The 21,226-nt window shown below is 48.5% G+C and overlaps 1 protein-coding gene and 1 pseudogene across 1 annotated transcript in view; both read left to right on the forward strand.

The window, feature by feature from the left end:
* The window catches only part of LOC138525660 (uncharacterized), a 258,954-nt gene that overhangs the window by 72,358 nt on the left and 165,370 nt on the right, over positions 1–21,226 (forward strand). The window lies entirely within an intron of this gene.
* On the forward strand, positions 8,352–8,738 carry LOC138526500 (GTP-binding nuclear protein Ran pseudogene; annotated as a pseudogene).

A 21,226-nucleotide genomic window follows, 5' to 3' on the forward strand; every position in this document is an offset into this window, starting at 1 on the left:
CAGTTGTGACACTTTACCACCTGGAGTGCGCCGGCAGCCTGCTGTCCGTTGTGAGGGGGCCTAGGAACTATATCACCACAGTGGGCAGTGAGAGCACCCAGAACCTGCATGAGGAGACGGGTAGTGCACCCAAGTGCTGCCAGGTAAAACGGATATTGGGGTGTACTGCCATTTCGGTAGCAAGAGCAGTCCATGTGCTGGCTCCTCCTGGACATTTGCCAGATGCTATGATTGTTATGAGACAGGTGGCAGGCACTGAAGTGCACAGGTAGCATTGGACATATTTACTGGTAGCGCAGAAGGAGGAGCACCTAGCGATCTAAGGAAATAAGCAAAAAAGGACCGACTACAGCAGCCAGGGAAGATACGGGGGAGGACACAACCCACTCGAGGGTTTTGGAGACGTAGCCAAGCCTGTATGACACAGGAGGGACCGCAGCGGAAATAAGCAGTGGCGTGAAGAGCACAAGAGCCCAAGAGATGGGTGGTCATGCTGGGAGTAGGAAGTAGTCTCCAGGAAGCAGTAAGATAATTAGAAACATGGGAGGACACAAACCACCCTAAAACACAGCTTAACTAACACAAACGTATACAGGGGCTCCTCAAGGACAACTGCCCTAGGCCTGGAGTGACACACTGGTGCTACATTACGACAGAGAAGCAGGATTGATATGCCATAGACCAAGTAACCTCAGACACATAACTGAGATTACAAGATGGCGGGGCGAGGAACCGTGAGTAAGAGCAAAAACAAACAATCCACAATGGAAGCATTTGCCAAGACGCAGCAGTCTCCTGCGGCGACAACGCACAGTGACGCGACAGCACCTGTGGAGAGCACCTTAGCGGCTGAAAACCACCAGATACTAGCGGCTATAACAGAGCTGAGAGACTCGTGGGGGATAGCGATGGCGGACCTGCAAACTTCCTTGGAGGCTAAAATAGACGCAATAGGCACAGAAGTCACCCTGCTGCGACAAGATGTAGTAGGACGCTGGCAGAGAGAACAAGCAGCCTGGAGAGTGCGGTGAAAACCAACACTGACACTAGCACCAGCAATACAAAGGAGGTTCACATACTGAAGCAACAGGTGGCTAACCTGGAGAACCGTGCGGAGGAAGCTGAAGGGAGGACAAAAAGGAACAATATCCACGTGGTCGGACTGCCGGAGGGGGAGGAAGGCCAAGACCCTACAGACTATGTGGAGAACTTGATCCTGCAAGAAATTGGGGCCGACAAACTCTCACAGGGATTCACGGTGGAGCAAGCAAATAGAACCCTCATGAGGAAACCGAAGCCTGGGGCCCCTCCTCATGCGATAATCGCAAACATACTGAACTATAAAGATCGCGAGAAGATTTTTGGAGTACTTTCGTAAAGGGGGAACGATCAAAAGGGCCTCGAACACCATCATGGCGTATCCTGACTACACAACGTTGGTCCAGAGGCAACGGCACAGCTATGTGGCAATCAAGAGGAGGTTACGCATCGCCGGAATCAAATACATGCTTCTGTACCCCGCAAAATTGAAAGTGTTGCACAAAAGCAGAATGTTCGTTTCTGACACCCCAGAGGAAGCAGCGACATGGCTGGACCTGCAGGGTTGCCCAGAACGAGATGCGGAGAAGGCCCAGGAGGAGCACGATAAGTGATTGGGATATTATATGCATATTGAAATGACACAGAGCAGATACCCCAGTAGAGACTATGATAGTGATAAGATAAAGGGGTGCGAACGAGTAATGCTGATATTTGGCTGTGATATATGTGACTTTGTTGAACTTAAAGGACTGGAATATAGAAGATTGAGTACACAAGTAAATTGAGTAGCAATGTATGGTTGAATTAAAGCGAACAGGAGCGGCAGGATGAAGGCACCCTACCCCCTGAGTAGTAGTAGTCGTAGGATAGCCATTAGGGCAACCTCACCCTGCTGAGCTGCGAGGACAGGCTATTGCCAGAAAGAGCTAGATGCGGGGGTGCCTGAGATCCAGGGATGGAGCTGGGCAACAGTTGGGGGGGGGGGGGGTGTTGGGGATGGGAAGGGAGGTGGGAGGGGAGGGATTGGGGAGTTTGGTGTGTTTTTGGTTAAGGGGAGTTTAAACTGGGGAACAAGCCTATATAGAATGAGATGGAACTTAGATTTGGACTGAATCGGTGGGGGGCGGAGTGGAACTCTAATAAGCCACTGGGGACCTTAAAATAATTACCTGGAATGTTAGGGGGGTCAATAGTTATTTAAAGAGGAACAAGGTAATGCTGTAGGAAAAAGATAGACATTGCACTGCTGCAGGAGACTAACCTGACACAGAAGAAGATGGATATGATTGCTAAAAAATGGAAGGGAGTTGTGATGGGCTCATCATATTCTGCTTATACTAGGGGAGTGCTTATTTGGGTGGCGCTGCATTTCCCATTTCAGCGGCTGCAGGAGATGGCTGAGGCGGATGGGAGAACGGTTATACTGAGAGGATTGGTGGAAAACAGGGAGATAAGCATTGTACATACGTACGCCCCGAACCAGAACACAGCGGCGTACATCAGAACATTGTGTACTAATCTTAGCACGTGTATGGGTAGCGCAGTGATTTGGGGAGGGGACTGTGTACTTAACCCAAGGGTAGATAGATCGGATGGGAAGATGGATAGACCCGCCCCATCTGCTAAAGCGCTGCAGACATTGCTGGGTGACTTTGGTTTAGAAGATGCATGGAGGATGAGACACTCCCAGGCAAGGCAATATTCGCATTATTCTGCCCCGCAGCAGTTACACACGAGGCTGGACTATGTCTTTACTACACCTGAGGTAATAACAGAGATTACACAAATAGAGTATAAAGCAAGGGTCCTTTCGGACCACTCGCCCCTGATCCTCGTATGGCAATACTGCCCCCCAAGAGCAAGGATTCTGACATGGCGCCTACGAGCGGAGGCAGTGAGAGACCCCTTTTTTGAGGGAGGTGTTTATAAACTATTTTGAGACGAATACTAGTAGTGTGGACTCAGCAGGAACACTGTGGGAAGCCTTTAAGGTTGTAATGAGAGGGGAAGCCATAGCAAAATCTAAAGGTCTGCAAGGTGGGATCCTGGCTGACCTACGGGAGACGGAGGAGAAACTGGAAAATGCATTGAGAGGTGGAAGTGGCACTAAGGAGGAAATGGAATTGATACTCAGGCTGCAGCAGAAATGCGTGGAGTACTGGGATAGATTGTGTAACCTCAACTATAAAAAATATGTAGGGGATAAACCAGGAAGGCTCTTGGCGTGGCTATATAAGAGCGAAACCCCTAGATCTATGATTAGAACAATAACGAGGGAAGACGGCAGTGTAGCGGACACTCAAGAGGGAGTCAACCAGGAGTTTGCAGACTATTATAGGTTATTAGATGGAGACGATGGTAAGAGTAGTCGTGCAACGATAATAGAAACATTGGAGGATATAGGATTGCCAAAGATAAATGCAGAGGAGAGAGAGGAGCTAGATGCACCGATTACCTTGGAGGAGCTAGGGGAGGTGGTGAGACAGTTGCCCACTAGTAAGACCCCTGGGGCGGATGGATTCCCAAGTGAATGTTATAAAGTATATAAAGAAGAGGTGCTTCCCCCTCTGTTAGAAATGCTAAATGAAGCGTTTGAGTTGGGAAGATTGCCAGAGTCACTTAGAGAAGCGATTATAATGCCACTTCCCAAACCTAACAAGCCTGGGCATAGCTGCGGCTCCTATAGACCCTTGTCGATGTTGAATCAAGACAGCAAGATATTGACGGCTGTTTTGGCAAACAGACTGAAGAGGGTTATTGGTAAACTAATACACCCCGATCAGACCGTTATGTCCCAAACAAGAATATATCTAACAATCATAGATGACTCCAGCGAGTTATTGAGTTTAGAAGCGAAAACGAAGATGAAATGGCAATTGTGTCCTTGGACGCAATAAAGGTCTTCAATTCGGTCAAGTGGCCATGGCTGCTGGCGGCCCTGGAGTGCTATGGGTTGGGGCCTGGATATATACGGTGGGCGAAAATACTATATAGTGAACCGCTGGCTAGAGTCAAAACGGGAACAGTGATATCGGAATGATGTCCGTGGTCTCCAATGCTCTATATATTGGCCCTGGAACCCCTAGCAATATACCTGAGACAACAATATGATATTATAGGCATTGAGGTGAGAGGGGAATGACATCTGATCTCCCTATACGCAGATGATATGCTGCTGTACTTGCGGCACCCGGAAGAAAACTCCTATATATTTTAGAAGTAATGGAGAGATATGCGGGGCTGTCTGGTATAGCGGTGAAGCCTCAGAAGTCTAGAATGTTCCCATTGGGTGGATACAAAGGGATTCTATTGGAGCAGTTACCGGTGTTACAGATACCATGGGTGGTTAGTACATTTCGGTATTTAGGGATAGATATATACCACACAGTGGAGGAGGAGTGTAGGCGCAACACAGAGGTGGCCATTACAAAAATTGAAAATAGCATGCGATTCTGGGTGAAGTTGCCCTTAGCAATGATGAGACGTAGGGCAATGCTAAAGATGGTGGTCCTACCTAGGCTACTGCATTATTTTGGGAATATACCACACCTAATACCCAAGATACTCAAGAAGTTCTTCACCAAACTGAACAGTATGTGCAGGGATTTCCTGTGGCATGGCACGCGAAACAGAGTGGCGCTATGAAAGCTACAGAATTTTTACGAGAAAGGGGGGATAAAACTGCCTAACTATGAGGTTTATTATGTAGCGAGCCAACTACAGTATGTTGCCAAATGGCTCTCTGATGAAGGGAATCCAGGCTGTTTGGACAAGATTGTGCCCCATTTTATTTGAAAGAGATGATGTGGTTATCCAAGGCGGAAATGAAAGGGTGTCCCAAAATGATGATACTATATATATATACACGCGTATATGACACCCCATAGGATATCGAGGTTTGAAAATGCAGGACGGCAAGCATGCCCTAAATGTGATGAGGAGAAAGCGGGAATGGTGCATATGTTCTGGTCATGCCCGGTCATTGAACGCTTCTGGAGCGAAACTAGCGGAGAAGGGGGTCAAGATTGTAGTGGATACAGTGTGGGCCTGTTTGTTGGGGGGGTTCCCAAGATCGCAGAAACTCAAGCATGTGAATAAAATGAGGGATTTGGCATATGTGCTTGCAAAGAGAAGAATTGCTATGGGATGGAAGACATGCCACAGACTGCGAGTGGAGGTGTGGTGGAAAGATTTGCAGAAATGGGCAGATGCAGAGACCACAGTATGGCAAGAGGCGAGTAGCGCAGGGGGCGAGGAGGAGACAGAGACCCTGATGGCCTGGAAATTATTGATAGCGGAATTGTTTGGGTCCATACGAGACCCGGCAGAACCTATGGAAGGGGAGACCCTACCACAAGATGCAAGAACGGGATGTGAAAAGTAATAGGCTCAGAACGGGGGGTGGGATAAGGGAAGCAGTGTTTAGAAGTAAGCAATGTACAATGGAACTGTTGTTATATGCACTGCCTGTTTGGTTTGTATTGTTTGTTTGAAATTAATAAAATTGTTTAAAAAAAAAAACTTTGCATCCCGACCTTAAAGAGGTACAAAACCTAAATATTTACAAAAGCTAAACTGCAGGGAGCGTATAACAGTTCATGAAATATTAATTGTTGAGCACTATGCATCCTGACTTTGAAAATTACATTCATCAACCAATGCATTCAGCGGAGACTCACCATTACAATCCACTTTGTGTCTTTAAAAAACGCAAGTCCACCATTTGAAGGCTAACCCTGTTCCCATGTAGCATATCCAACCACAGGGCTTTGAGATCAACAGATTCCGTGTTAGGTCCAAATTTAGAGAAGCATTCAATACGAGCTTGCCTGAGACCCACACTTTCGGTCAAAAGATGTTCCAGTGTTTCATCCAAAGCATCGTGTTTACAAAATCTACATTCAAGGGATGATGCAGATGCACCTGACCTGATGTTCAAGATCAATCCAGTCTCCAGCACATTGAACCTGAATCTCATGAAGTCCTGTCTCAGCACTTTACGAGTTTACAGTTTTTGTGCGATTAATTATCAATGAATTTTCCTGAATGTACTTTTTGAATGAGGACAAAAGACGTTGCAAACCAATCAGCGTATGATCAAACAAAGTACATCATCTGCGTAGGCAGAGCACACAACCTTAATACCCTCTACTTTGGGAGCTACAAAAGAGGCTCCTTCCAGATGGGGGCCGACATCAGAAATGTACAGATTGAAAATAGTCGGTGCAAAGATACAGCCCTGTCTAAGGCCATTACCCGCCTTGATTTCTTCCGACAGGGATCCATCGATGCAGAGTCGTAACCCTTATTTTAGTTTCTGCATGAAGTTGATAGAGTATAGATAACAGCGGTGCAGGCATATCTAATGCATATCATTTGCCCCAAAGTGTGCTTCTGTTTACTAAATGGAATGCAGAGGTCAGGTCAATTGATGCCAGAAAAATTGGTGGACTATCCTTTGTCCTGTCTGGTGCTGCAGAATGTTAATCAAGAGCCCAACAGCCTCAGTGCCCACTGATTTCCTAAAACCAAATTGCACGGTAGAAAGAATTGATTGGGCGTCCATCCAGGTCTGTATATGTTCGCGAATCAAGGATGCAAAAATGTTGGAGTCGGCATCAAGCAGGGCGATAGGTCTATAGCTGGTGGGAACAGACCTACCACCCTTTTTGTAGATGGGCACTAGGGGTGTAACGGTACACCGGTATACCGGTATAAATACCATGAATCATTTAATTTACAAATAATAACCGTTGTTTGATCTATACCGGTATACCGTGGGGCCTGCTGTGAAGCCTTCCCCTGATTTTGTAGTTGGGTGCACAATTTACGGCACACAGAGTAAAGTCTGCAACACTTGCAGTGGCATTTCTGGCACCTACGCTGTGAGGCTGTGTGCCTGGGCTGCTTCAGTAGCGCGACCTGCGCTGAAGACAGTGGTGGCAAGCAGCGGCTCCGCTTTCGGATTCACAAAAAAACAGCCAACTTTGCTGCTGTTTAACCCATCCCCAACTGTCCGAGATAACAGCTACAGGTCCGGACCACCAGCCAGCAGAGAGGCTCACTGAGCAGGGCATGCATGCAAAGCTGGTGACTGGTAGGTGTTGTGTCTCCGAGTTTCTATTTCAATAGAGGTTCGTTTCAGAGTTGTGTGCCACGCCTGCATTTCCTTGTGGCCTGAGTGCAAATAAGTTATATTGTTTTATTAAAGTATTTGGGCCTTAAACCACAGTGAGATACAGCACTAAATTTAGTTAGGCAGAGCTTCAAATGGGCAGTTTCCGAAGTGCCTGAGGCCTCCTCCTAACAACGTGCTGCGTGTAGAATACTGAAGGACTGAAGGAAAAAATGCTCACTTTGAAAATGAGCAGGGGAGGGCTCTGATCTACTACGCATAACATCAACACCCAGCTCGTTTTACAGTTTGCATTTGCTTACAAGGGCTCTAGCCCTCACAAGGGGTGGGGGGGGGCAACAGGAGCTGCAGTGAACTGCTGCAATGCAAGTCATATGTGTTATTTATAGGCAGGATACTTGAACGTTTTACGCCAAAAGACACATTTCATTCAGTATCAGATGACTGAGGGAGTCAGAGAGCAACTAGGCTTGTTGATTTGGGAGCCCCTCCCATGCTCAGATAAATGTAACTGTTTTTGCCATCTCCAGAACATGCATACATGCCAACATTCTGTGACCAAAAATCTGTAGGAATCTTAAAGTTTCAAAAATATTGAAAAAATCGGTATTTGTTGCCACTAAATCGGTAGGCGGTAGGACTGCTTAAAAGTGGTATCCTACCACCTAAATCGGTAGGGTTGGCAAGTATGTAGCAGGTGCCGGAGAGAAGGGTGCTGCGTTGTGCAGCTACGCTGAAGAAATAGCATATTGCACTTGCAGGCGGGTGGAAGTGGCGAGACTTGCGCAGGGCGGGGCTGAAACGTGCGGTTTCCCCCCCGGCTCCTGGTGCAAGCTCACACCTGCCAGAACTCATCAAGAGGACTGGCTCGCTATTGCTTCAGCGGCTTCCCCCAGCATGTAGATTACTGGCACCGAGGAGCTGAGGTACAGTGAACCATGTGGCTGTTGATATCCAGAAGTGCTGGAGCGGATCTCACGGGCGCTGCTGACAGTCTGGGGAGGTTACACTGGCGCACTGGTCTGCTAACTGGCATCAGTAAGAACACACCATTATAAAAGCAGCAGCTTGGACACATCCCCACTGAAGAACGTTCCTCGGATTCTGTGTACTTGCACACCCTGCAACCATGGCTGAATAAGCTGCTAAATCCAGGGCAAAAACAAATATAATCATGTTTGACGTCACATCAAGAGTCACATATAAGAATGTCCCCAACTGGCATCGAGATCTCGTACGAGTCTGTGAGCACATCTCCATTGTGCTCTGTGGCAACAAGGTGGATATTAAAGACAGGATGGTGAAGGCGAAATCCATAGTCTTTCACAGGAAGAAGAATCTCCAGTACTACGATATTTCTGCCAAGAGTAACTACAACTTTGAAAAACCCTTCCTGTGGCTTGCAAGAAAGCTAATTGGTGATCCCAACTTGGAGTTTGTAGCAATGCCTGCCCTCGTACCCCCTGAAGTTGTTATGGACCCAGCATTGGCAGCACAGCAGGAAAAAGATTTACAGATTGCCCAAACGCCTGCACTGCCAGATGAAGGCGACGATCTGTGAGGGAGTACGGCTGGAGCCCAGCGTCAGAAGGCAACTGTCCTGTGGTGTCGATGGTGCAGCGTGTTTGCCACTTTATTATCCAGCTGAGCAGAACATGTGCTTAATCTTTGGGATGCTGAAGGAGATGAATGGGCTTCAGAGTGAATGTGGCAGTAAAATTAATTCCTTCATATTTTGGATCTGCATATTTAGCTGTTTAGGACTGCAATTACTTTACCCCTCAAGTTTCAAATGTAATTTAAAGACTGCTACAGTCACATCACTTCAGTGGTGAACCCTGTTTGTTACTGTCATTTCCGTTCCTTTTTTTCGTTTAGACCATAATAAAGTTGTATTTCAAATACCTAAGCAAGTGAACTTGTATACACTGTGAGTACTTATTTTAAGGATGCAGTTCTTGTGGTACCACCAATACTGTTTTCTGTTTGTTTTAATTGATTTTCTGGTTCTGTGGCACTGTAAAGACACTAGTGCATTACCCTGTGTATTGAACATGCTACTTGAAAGGACTTATTGCTCTGCTGATTAGTGTGAAAGTGACTCCATGTTGGCCGGTTAAACCATGCTGAAATGTTGCTCTTGTCTGCAGCTGCAGATGTTAACTATTTGACAAGTCATTCCTATTCCTGTCCGTCTTTTGGACCTCCGCTAGGTAAAGGGGCACCTTGAGATACTATATAGCAGTCTAAAACATTACTGTTACTGCTATCCAAACTGGTGCATCCACTGGCTTTGGTATCTTTGGAACATAGCATACAAGTTGCAGCTGGTTCATACGTGTCCAAACGAATGCCACTTTTACACGCCAATTCTAACTTTTCATTTTGATTGGTTTGGCAAAATGATAATGTGGGTGCTTTCAGCTGTCATCCGCAGTGTATACAGAGATGGAATATTGAGCAAAATAGATTGTGTTGTGAATGGTTGTAATATGGGAATTAAAATGTTGGAGAGCTTGTACTCACACGGACCCAATGTCCACATATTGGCTAATAAAATATTTAAAACCCCAGATTGCTCCAATTGCTTGACCTAACGGTTTGCTTAAGTGTGAAATAATACCCACCCTCAGAGTCCGTTTGATTGCAAAACCATTCCCATCCTCAGAATTCTCATCATGTGCAGGTTACTAGATGCCCTCTTCACTCCTACGGATGAGGGCGGTGGCTCAGGGGAAGGTGGCAGGGGGCAGAAAGATAGATAATTTCAGAAAGATAATTCAGAGACGACGCATGGTAGCTGAAAGGCAGATAGGTGGGAGCCGGGGTCTAGCTGCTGGGTGGTGCTAGAGTCTGTGGGGAGCACTGAGGGTGTTTAGGATGCATGAGGGAACAGCCAGGTGATCCATACTGAGATGGAGAGACAGGGGAAGTGAGTTCCAGAAAGTGGGTACAAGGATGCAGAAGCACACGCCTCCTAGTCTGGAGAACTTGAAGTGGGGGGACTACCAGGACCTGAACCTGATCTGAGTATTCGGGTGGGGCGGGAGCATATGAGTTTGTTTTGGAGGAAAGCAGGGTCTTTCTTAAGGATGGCACACATGGCTTTGAAGGATGCCTGTTGGCTGACAGGCAGCCAGTGAAGTACCCTGAGTGTGGGACAGATGTGTTCTCTAGGGGAGAAGCCATGCTGCAGAGTTTTGGATCTGTTGAAACTTTCTGAGCTGAAAAGCAGGCACCCTAGATAGGGGGAATTGGAGTAGTCTAGGTGCGAGAGGATGATGGCTATGATTGCAGAGACTTTATAGGGGTAGAAGAGCTATGGAAAGATCTGCTTGAGAATGCAGAGGTCGACGGTGCATGATCTGGAGACAGCATAGATGTGGCGCGAAAGGGTCAAGCACGAGCTAAAGGTGCATTTTAGGTTTTTGACAGAGGGCGATGTAGTGGCCCGGGTCCTATGGAAGGCGGCCATGAGGTAGGTTGGGGAAAGAGAGCTGTTTGGCCACAGATTAGGATTTCAAGTTTCCCAGGATCGAGGAGGAGGTGGTTGTTCATCATCCAGCGGTCTACGTCTGAGAGGCAAGATGCAAGATCTGGGAGGGGTGAAGAAGGGGAGTTGGGGATCTTGAAGGTGATTTGAGTGTTATCGGCATAGTTGTAACAGGGGAGATTGGGGGAGCGGATGAGCGCAGGAGGGACAAAATGTAGAGGTGGAAGGGGAGAGGGAGGCTCCCTGAGCGACTCTGTGGGGGAATGGGTGAGGGCAGAGGAGAAAGGAGGGAGGAAAATGATTTGGGAGCAGCCAGAGAGGAAAGAGGAGATGCATCTTGGAGCAGTGTCTCTGATGCCTAGGTCGAAGAGTCTATTTGTGTGAATGGAGTGGTTGATCCTGCTGAAAGCTGCTGAGATCTGTGTACTGCATTCCACAATCCCGTGGTAGGCACAGGTGGTCATGGTAGGCACTGCATGTGAAGGGCAACCAGTAAACATCCAGATGATTTGGCCTACAACCCCCATGATCCTTCAACTATGACACCGCTGGTTAGGGCTGATGAGAATTGGTGGCCAAAACATCTAGTGGGTCCAATGGGATAGCCTTTTACATACATTTTCCTCTCACAGTTAAACCAATACAGGTTCTCCTGTCCCCCCACTGGGAGAATGAGTGGAAAGGCCCAGTGACTGTTGAAACTCAAATTAATGCATCGGGATAGATATCAAGTGTAGTATGAATCGTAAAACGCATAACACCTTGATTGGCCTTTGGTCTGATTTCCGAGCAATGCCTCAGCATGAAGCACTGTGAGGAAAGATAAATCCCCAAAATTCACTGAACCTTTGCTGCAGGATGAGCGAGCACATGGAGACTCAACTGGGCGCCAGAAGGACCTTCAACCCTCACCAGAGGAGGGGCTTTAGATGTACAGGACATAGCTGAGGCAATGCTAGTTCCTAGGTTTTGCAACAGGACTAGTTGTCAGAAGAAGGACCAAAGGCTCCCTTCTAGCATACTTGCCAACCCTACCGATTTTTGTAAAAAGAAAATAAATAAATAAAAATGTTTATTTTTTATTTTTATTTTTTACAAAAATCGGTATTTGTTGCCACTAAATCACTAGGCTGTAGGACTGCTTAAAAAGCAGTATCCTACTGCCTAAATCGGTAGGGTTGGCAAGTATGCTCTTCCCCCTTCATGTTCACTCAAGTAAGCTTAGTTCACAGGCATAGAGTAGGTGACCCTCTAGGTCTTTCATGCTGCTCTTCCGGTTACATGTACACTTAAGTAAGCTTAGTTCACAGGCATAGAGTTTGTGACCCTCTAGGTCCCCATGCTGCTCTTCTAGCTCCATGTACGCTCAAGTAAGCTTAGTTCATAGGCAAAGAGGTGGTGAGCCTCTAGGCCCCCATTCTGCTGTTCTCGCAGCATTTACACTCAAGTAAGCTTAGTTCACAAGCATAGAGGAGTTGATCCTCTAGGTCTCCATGCCGCTCTTCCCCCAACCTGTGCAGTCAAGTAAACTTAGTTCACCGGCATAGAGAAGGCGACCCTCTCCGTCCCCATGATGCTCTTCCCCCTCCATTCACCCTCAAGTAAACCTAGTTCACCGGCATAGAGGAGGCGACCCTCTCCGTCCCCATGATGCTCTTCTCCCTCCACTCAAGTAAGCTTAGTTCACAGGCATAAAGGAGGTGACCCTCTCAGTCCCCATGCTGCTCTTCTCCCTCCACTCAAAAAAGCTTAGTTCACAAGCACAGAGTAGGTAACACTCTTGGTCCCCATGCTGCTCTTCCCCCTCCATGTACGCTCAAGTAAGCTTAGTTCACAAGCATAGAAGAAGTGACCTTCTAGGTCCCCATGCTGCTCTTCCTAATCCATGCACCCTCAAGTAAACTTAGTTTACCGGCATAGAGGAGGTGACCCTCTCCGTCCCCATGCTGCTCTTCTCCCTCCACTCAGGAAAGCTTAGTTCACAGGCATAGAGGAGGTGGCACTCTAGGTCCCCATGCCGCTCTTCCCATCGATGTATGCTCAAGTAAGCTTAGTTCACAAGCACATAGGTGGTGACACTGTTGGCCCCCATGCTGTTCTTCTCGCTCCATGTACACTCAAGTAAGCTTAGTTCACAGGCATAGAGGAGGTGATCCTCTAGGTCGCCATGCCGCTGTTCTCGCAGAATTTACACTCAAGTAAGCTTAGTTCACAAGCATAGAGGAGTTGATCCTCTAGGTCCCCCATGCTGTTCTTCTCGCTCCATGTACACTCAAGTAAGCTTAGTTCACAGGCAGAAGGGAGGTGAGCCTCTAGGTGTTCCATGCTGCTCTTCTCGCTACATGTACACTCAAGTAAGCTTAGTTCACAGGCATAGAGGAGGTGACACTCTAGGTGCCCATGCTGCTCTTCCTGCTCCATTTACACTCAAGTAAGCTTAGTTCACAGGCATAGAGGAGGTGACCCTCTAGGTCTTTTATGCTGCTCTTCTCGCTACATGTACACTCAAGTAAGCTTAGTTCACGGGCATAGAGGAGGTGAGCCCCTAGGTCCCCATGCCACTCTTCTCGCAGCATTTACACTCAAGTAAGCTTAGTTCACAAGCATAGAGGAGGGGACCTTCTAGGTCCCCATGCTGCTCTTCCCCCTCCATGTACGCTCAAGTAAGCTTAGTTCACAAGCACAGAGGAGGTGACACTCTTGGTCCCCATGCTGCTCTTCCCCCTCCATGTACGCTCAAGTAAGCTTAGTTCACAAGCATAGAAGAGGTGACCTTGTAGGTCCCCATGCTGCTCTTCCCCCTCCATGTACGCTCAAGTACGCTTAGTTCACAAGCATAGATGAGGTGATCCTCTAGGTGCCCATGCTGCTCTTCTCGCTCCATGTACACTCAAGTAAGCTTAGTTCACAAGCATAAAGGAGTTGAACCTCTAGGTCCCCATGCTGCTCGTCCCCCTCCATGTACTCTAAAGTAGGCTTAGTTCACAAGCATAGAAGAGGTGACCTCTCGGTCCCCATGCTTCTCTTCCCCCTCCATATACACTCAAGTAAGCTTAGTTCATAGGCATAGAGGAGGTGACCCTCTAGGTCCCCATGCTGCTCTTCCTGATCCATGTACACTCAAGTATGCTTAGTTCACAGGCATAGAGGTGGTGACCCTCTAGGCCTCCATGCTGCTCTTCCCCCTCCAAGTACTCACAAGTAAAGCTTAGTTCACATGCATAGAAGAGGTGACCCTCTAGGTCCCCATGCTGCTCTTCCCCCTTCATGTTCACTCAAGTAAGGTTAGTTCACAGGAATAGAGGAGGTGACCCTCTAGGTCTTCCATGCTGCTCTTCTCGCTACATGTACACTCAAGTAAGCTTAGTTCACAGGCATAGAGTTTGTGACCCTCTAGGTCCCCATGCTGCTCTTCCCCCATAATGTACACTCACTAAGCTAAGTTCACAAGCATAGAGGAGGTCACCCTCTAGGACCCCATGCTCCTCTTCTTGCCCCATTTACACTCAAGTAAGCTTAGTTCACAGGCATAGAGGAGGTGACCCTCAAGGTCTTCCATGCTGCTCTTCTTGCTCCATGTACACTCAAGTAAGCTTAGTTCACAGGCATAGAGGAGGTGAGCCTCTAGGTCCCCATGCTGCTCTTCTCGCAGCATTTACACTCAAGTAAGCTTAGTTCACAAGCATACAGGAATTGATCCTCTAGGTCCCCATGCCGCTCTTCCCCCAACCTGTGCACTCAAGTAAACTTAGTTCACCGGCATTGAGAAGGTGACCCTCTCCATCCCCATGGTGCTCTTCTCCCTCCACTCAAGTAAGCTTAGTTCACAGGCATAGAGGAGGCGACCCTCTCCGTCCCCATGGTGCTCTTCTCCCTCCACTCAGGAAAGCTTAGTTCACAGGCATAGAGGAGGTGACACTGTTGGCCCCCATGTTGTTCTTCTCGCTCCATGTACACTCAAGTAAGCTTAGTTCACAGGCATAGAGGAAGTGAGCCTCCAGGTCGCCATGTCGCTCTTGCCATCGATGTATGCTCAAGTAAGCTTAGTTCACAAGCACAGAGGAGGTGACACTCTTGGCCCCCATGTTGTTCTTCTCGCTCCATGTACACTCAAGTACGCTTAGTTCACAAGCATAAAGGAGTTGAACCTCTAGGTCCCCATGCTGCTCGTCCCCCTCCATGTACTCTAAAGTAGGCTTAGTTCACAAGCATAGAAGAGGTGACCTCTAGGTCCCCATGCTTCTCTTCCCCCTCCATATACACTCAAGTAAGCTTACTTCATAGGCATAGAGGAGGTGACCCTCTAGGTCCCCATGCTGCTCTTCCTGATCCATGTACACTCAAGTATGCTTAGTTCACAGGCATAGAGGTGGTGACCCTCTAGGCCCCCATGCTGCTCTACCCCCTCCATGTACACTTAAGGAGGCTTAGTTCACGGGCATAGAGGAGGTGACCCTCTAGGTCCCCATGCTGCTCTTCCCCCTCCATGTACACTCAAGTAGGCTTAGTTCACTTGCATAGAGGAGGTGACCCTCTAGGCCTCCATGCTGCTCTTCCCCCTCCATGTACTCACAAGTAAAGCTTAGTTCACATGCATAGAAGAGGTGACCCTCTAGGTCCCCATGCTGCTCTCCCCCTTCATGTTCACTCAAGTAAGGTTAGTTCACAGGAATAGAGGAGGTGAAACTCTAGGTCTTCCATGCTGCTCTTCTCGCTACATGTACACTCAAGTAAGCTTAGTTCACAGGCATAGAGTTTGTGACCCTCTAGGTCCCCATGCTGCTCTTCCCCCATAATGTACACTCACTAAGCTAAGTTCACAAGCATAGAGGAGGTCACCCTCTAGGTCCCCATGCTCCTCTTCTTGCCCCATTTACACTCAAGTAAGCTTAGTTCACAGGCATAGAGGAGGTGACCCTCTAGGTCTTCCATGCTGCTCTTCTTGCTCCATGTACACTCAAGTAAGCTTAGTTCACAGGCATAGAGGAGGTGAGCCTCTAGGTCCCCATGCTGCTCTTCTCGCAGCATTTACACTCAAGTAAGCTTAGTTCACAAGCATACATGAATTGATCCTCTAGGTCTCCATGCCGCTCTTCCCCCAACCTGTGCACTCAAGTAAACTTAGTTCACCGGCATTGAGAAGGTGACCCTCTCCATCCCCATGGGGCTCTTCTCCCTCCACTCAAGTAAGCTTATTTCACAGGCATAGAGGAGGCGACCCTCTCCGTCCCCATGGTGCTCTTCTCCATCCACTCAGGAAAGCTTAGTTCACAGGCATAGAGGAGGTGACACTCTTGGCCCCCATGTTGTTCTTCTAGCTCCATGTACACTCAAGTAAGCTTAGTTCACAGGCATAGAGGAAGTGAGCATCTAGGTCGCCATGTCGCTCTTGCCATCGATGTATGCTCAAGTAAGCTTAGTTCACAAGCACAGAGGAGGTGACACTCTTGGCCCCCATGTTGTTCTTCTCGCTCCATGTACACTCAAGTAAGCTTAGTTCACAGGCATAGAGTAAGTGAGCCTCTAGGTCGCCATGCCGCTCTTCTCGAAGAATTTACACTCAAGTAAGCTTAGTTCACAAGCATAGAGGAGTTGATCCTTTAGGTCCCCATGCCGTTCTTTCCCCAACATGTGCACTCAAGTAAACTTAGTTCACTGGCATAGAGGAGGCGACCCTCTCCATCCCCATGATGCTCTTCTCACTCCACTCAAGTAAGCTTGACCCTCTACGTCCCCATGCTGCTCTTCCTCCTCCATTTACGCTCAAATAAGCTTTGTTCACAAGCACAGAAGAGGTGACACTCTTGGTCCCCATGCTGCTCTTCCCCCTCCATGTATGCTCAAGTAAGCTAAATTCACAAGCATAGAAGAGGTGACCTTCTAGGTCCCCATGCTGCTCTTCCCCCTCGATGTACGCTCAAGCAAGCTTAGTTCACAAGCACAAAGGAGGTGACACTCTTGGTCCCCATGCTGCTTTTCCCCCTCCATGTATGCTCAAGTAAAGCTTAGTTCACAAGCACAGAAGAGGTGACCCTCTATGTTCCCATGCTGCTTTTCCCCCTTCATGTTCACTCACGTAAGCTTAGTTCACAGGCATAGAGGAGGTGACCCTCTAGGTCTTCCATGCTGCTCTTCTCGCTACATGTACACTCAAGTAAGCAAGGTTCACAGGCATAGAGTTTGTGACCCTGTAGGTCCCCATGCTGCTCTTCTTGCTCTGTGTACACTCAAGTAAGCTTAGTTCACAAGCATAGAGGAGTTGTCCCTCTAGGTCCCCATGCTGCTTGTCCCCCTCCATGTACACTCAAGTACGCTTATTTCACAGGCATAGAGGAGGTGACACTCTAGGTGCCCATGCTGCTTTTCCTGCTCCATGTACACTCAAGTGAGCTTAGTTCACAGGCATAGAGGAGGGGAGACTCTAGGTCCCCATGCCACTCTTCTCGCTGCATTTACACTCAAGTAAGCTTAGTTCACAAGCATAGAGGAGTTGATCCTCTAGGTCCCCATGCCGCTCTTCTCTCAACATGTGCACTTAAGTAAAGTTAGTTCACTGGCATAGAGGAGGTGACCCTCTCTGTCCCCATGATGCTCTTCTCCCTCCACTCAAATAAGCTTAGTTCACAAGCATAGAAGAAGTGACCTTCTAGGTCCCCATACTGCTCTTCCCCCTCCATGTACGCTCAAGTAAGCTTAGTTCGCAAGCATAGAAGAGGTGACCTTGTAGGTCCCCATTCTGCTCTTCCCCCTCCATGTACGCTCAAGTGAGCTTAGTTCACAAGCATAGATGAGGTGACCCTCTAGGTGCCCATGCTGCTCTTCTCGCTCCATGTACACTCAAGTAAGCTTAGTTCACAAGCATAAAGGAGTTGAACCTCTAGGTCCCCATGCTGCTCATCCCCCTCCATGTACTCTAAAGTAGGCTTAGTTCACAAGCACAGAAGAGGTGACCTCTAGGTCCCCATGCTTCTCTTCCCCCTCCATATACACTCAAGTAAGCTTAGTTCATAGGCATAGAGGAGGTGACCCTCTAGGTCCCCATGCTGTGCTTCCTGATCCATGTACACTCAAGTAGGCTTAGTTCACAGGCATAGAGGTGGTGACCATCTAGGCCCCAATGCTGCTCTACGCCCTCCATGTACACTTAAGGAGGCTTACTTCACGGGCATAGAGGAGGTGAGCCTCTAGGTCCCCATGCTGCTCTTCTAGCTCCATGTACACTCAAGTAAGCTTAGTTCACAGGCATAGAGGAGGTGCGCCTCTAGGCCTGCATGCTGCTCTTCTCGCAGCATTTACACTCAAGTAAGCTTAGTTCACAAGCATAGAGGAGTTGATCCTCTAGGTCCTCATGCCGCTCTTCCCCCAACCTGTGCACTCAAGTAAACTTAGTTCACCGGCATAGAGAAGGTGACCCTCTCCATCCCCTTGGTGCTCTTCTCCCTCCACTCAAGTAAGCTTAGTTCACAGGCAAAGAGGAGGTGACCCTCTACGTCCCCATTCTGCTCTTCCCCCTCCATGCACCCTCAAGTAAACCTAGTTCACCGGCATAGAGGAGGCGACCCTCTCCGTCCCCACAATGCTCCTCTCCCTCCACTCAAGTAAGCCCAGTTCACAGGCATAAAGGAGGTGACACTATTGGTCCCCATGCTGCTCTTCCCCCTCTATGTACGCTCAAGTAAGCTTAGTTCACAAGCATAGAAGAGGTGACCTTCTAGGTTCCCATGCTGCTCTTCCCCCTCCATATACGCTCAATTAAGCTTAGTTCACAAGCACAGGGGTGGAGACACTCTTGGTCCCCATGCTGCTCTTCCCCCTCCATGTACGCTCAAGTAAGCTTAGTTCACAAGTATAGAAGAGGTGACCTTCTAGGTCCCCATGCTGCTCTTCTCCCTCCATGTACGCTCAAGTACGCTTAGTTCACAAGCATAGATGAGGTGACCCTCTAGGTGCCCGTGCTGCTCTTCTCGCTCCATGTACACTCAAGTAAGCTTAGTTCACAAGCTTAAAGGAGTAGAACCTCTAGGTCCCCATGCTGCTCGTCCCCTTCCATGTACTCTAAAGTAGGCTTAGTTCACAAGCATAGAAGAGGTGACCTCTAGGCCCCCATGCTGCTCTACCCCCTCCATGTACACTTAAGGAGGCTTAGTTCACGGGCATAGAGGAGGTGACCCTCTAGGTCCCCATGCTGCTCTTCCCTCTCCATGTACACTCAAGTAGGCTTAGTTCACTTGCATAGATGAGGTGACCCTCTAGGCCTCCATGCTGCTCTTCCCCCTCCATGTACTCACAAGTAAAGCTTAGTTCACATGCATAGAAGAGGTGACCCTCTAGGTCGCCATGCTGCTCTCCCCCTTCATGTTCACTCAAGTAAGGTTAGTTCACAAGAATAGAGGAGGTGACCCTCTAGGTCTTCCATGCTGCTCTTCTCGCTACATGTACACTCAAGTAAGCTTAGTTCACAGGAATAGAGTTTGTAACCCTCTAGGTCCCCATGCTGCTCTTCCCCCATAATGTACACTCACTAAGCTAAGTTTACAAGCATAGAGGAGGTCACCCTCTAGGTCCCCATGCTCCTCTTCTTGCCCCATTTACACTCAAGTAAGCGTAGTTCACAGGCATAGAGGAGGTGACCCTCTAGGTCTTCCATGATGCTCTTCTTGCTCCATGTACACTCAAGTAAGCTTAGTTCACAGGCATAGAGGAGGTGACCCTCTAGGTCCCCATGCTGCTCTTCCCCCTCCCTGTACACTCAAGTAGGCTTAGTTCACTTGCATAGAGGAGGTGACCCTCTAGGCCTCCATGCTGCTCTTCCCCCTCCATGTACTCACAAGTAAAGCTTAGTTCCAATGCATAGAAGAGGTGACCCTCTAGGTCCCCATACTGCTCTCCCCCTTCATGTTCACTCAAGTAAGGTTAGTTCACAGGCATAGTGGAGGTGACCCTCTAGGTCTTCCATGCTTCTCTTCTCGCTACATGTACACTCAAGTAAGCTTAGTTCACAGGCATAGAGTTTGTGACCCTCTAGGTCCCCATGCTGCTCTTCCCCATAATGTACACTCACTAAGCTAAGTTCACAAGCATAGAGGAGGTCACCCTCTAGGTCCCCATGCTCCTCTTCTTGCCCCATTTACGCTCAAGTAAGCTTAGTTCGTAGGCAGAGAGGAGGTGACCCTCTAGGTCTTCCATGCTGCTCTTCTTGCTCCATGTACACTCAAGTAAGCTTAGTTCACAAGCATACAGAAATTGATCCTCTAGGTCCCCATGCCGCTCTTCCCCCAACCTGTGCACTCAAGTAAACTTAGTTCACCGGCATAGAGAAGGTGACCCTCTCCATCCCCTTGGTGCTCTTCCCCCTCCACTCAAGTAAGCTTAGTTCACAGGCATAGAGGAGGCGACCCTCTCCGTCCCCATGGTGCTCTTCTCCCTCCACTCTAGTAAGCTTAGTTCACAGGCAAAGAGGAGGTGACCCTCTACGTCCCCATTCTGCTCTTCCCTCTCCATGCACATTCAAGTAAACCTAGTTCACCGGCATAGAGGAGGCGACCCTCTCCGTCCCCATGATGCTCTTCTCCCTCCACTCAAGTAAGCTTAGTTCACAGGCAGAAAGGAGGTGACCCTCTCCGTCCCTATGCTGCTCTTCTCCCTCCACTCAAAAATGCTTAGTTCACAAACATAGAGGATGTGACACTTCAGGTCCCCTTGCTGCTCTTACCGCTCCATGTACGCTCAAGTAAGCTTAGTTCACAAGCATAGAGTAGGTGACACTCTTGGTCCCCATGCTGCTCTTCCCCCTCCATGTACGCTCAAGTAAGCTTAGTTCACAAGCATAGAAGAGGTGACCTTCTAGGTCCCCATGCTGCTTTTCTCGCTCCATGTACGCTCAAGTAAGCTTAGTTCACAGGCATAGATGAGGTGACCTTCTAGGTGCCGATGCTGCTTTTTTCGCTCCATGCACCCTCAAGTAAACTTAGTTCACCGGCATAGCGGAGGTGACCCTCTCCATCCCCATGATGCTCTTCTCCCTCCACTCAAGAAAGCTTAGTTCACAGGCATAGAGGAGGTGGCACCCTAAGTCCCCATGCTGCTCTTCCCCCTCGATGTACACTCAAGTAAGCTTAGTTCACAAGCATAGAGGAGATGACACTCTTGGTCCCCATGCTGCTCTTCCCCCTCCATGTACGCTGAAGTAAGCTTAGTTCACAAGCATAGAAGAGGTGACCTTCTAGGTCCCCATACTGCTCTTCCCCCTCCATGTACGCTCAAGTAAGCATAGTTCACAAGCGTAGATGAGGTGACCCTCTCGGTGCCCAGGCTGGTCTTCTCGCTCCATGTACACTCAAGTAAGCTTAGTTCACAAGCATAGAGGAGTTGACCCTCTAGGTCCCCATGCCGCTCTTCCCCCAACATGTGCACTCAAGTGAACTTAGTTCACCGGCATAGATTAGGTGACCCTCTCCATCCCCATGCTGCTCTTCTCCTTCCACTCAAGAAAGCTTAGTTCACAGGCATAGAGGAGGTGACACTCTAGGTCTCCCTGCTGCTCTTCCCCCTCCATT

The sequence above is a fragment of the Ambystoma mexicanum genome, chromosome 7p (genome assembly GCF_040938575.1).
Source record: "Ambystoma mexicanum isolate Mex_15411 chromosome 7p, UKY_AmexF1_1, whole genome shotgun sequence".
NCBI classification, from domain to species: Eukaryota; Metazoa; Chordata; class Amphibia; order Caudata; family Ambystomatidae; genus Ambystoma; species Ambystoma mexicanum.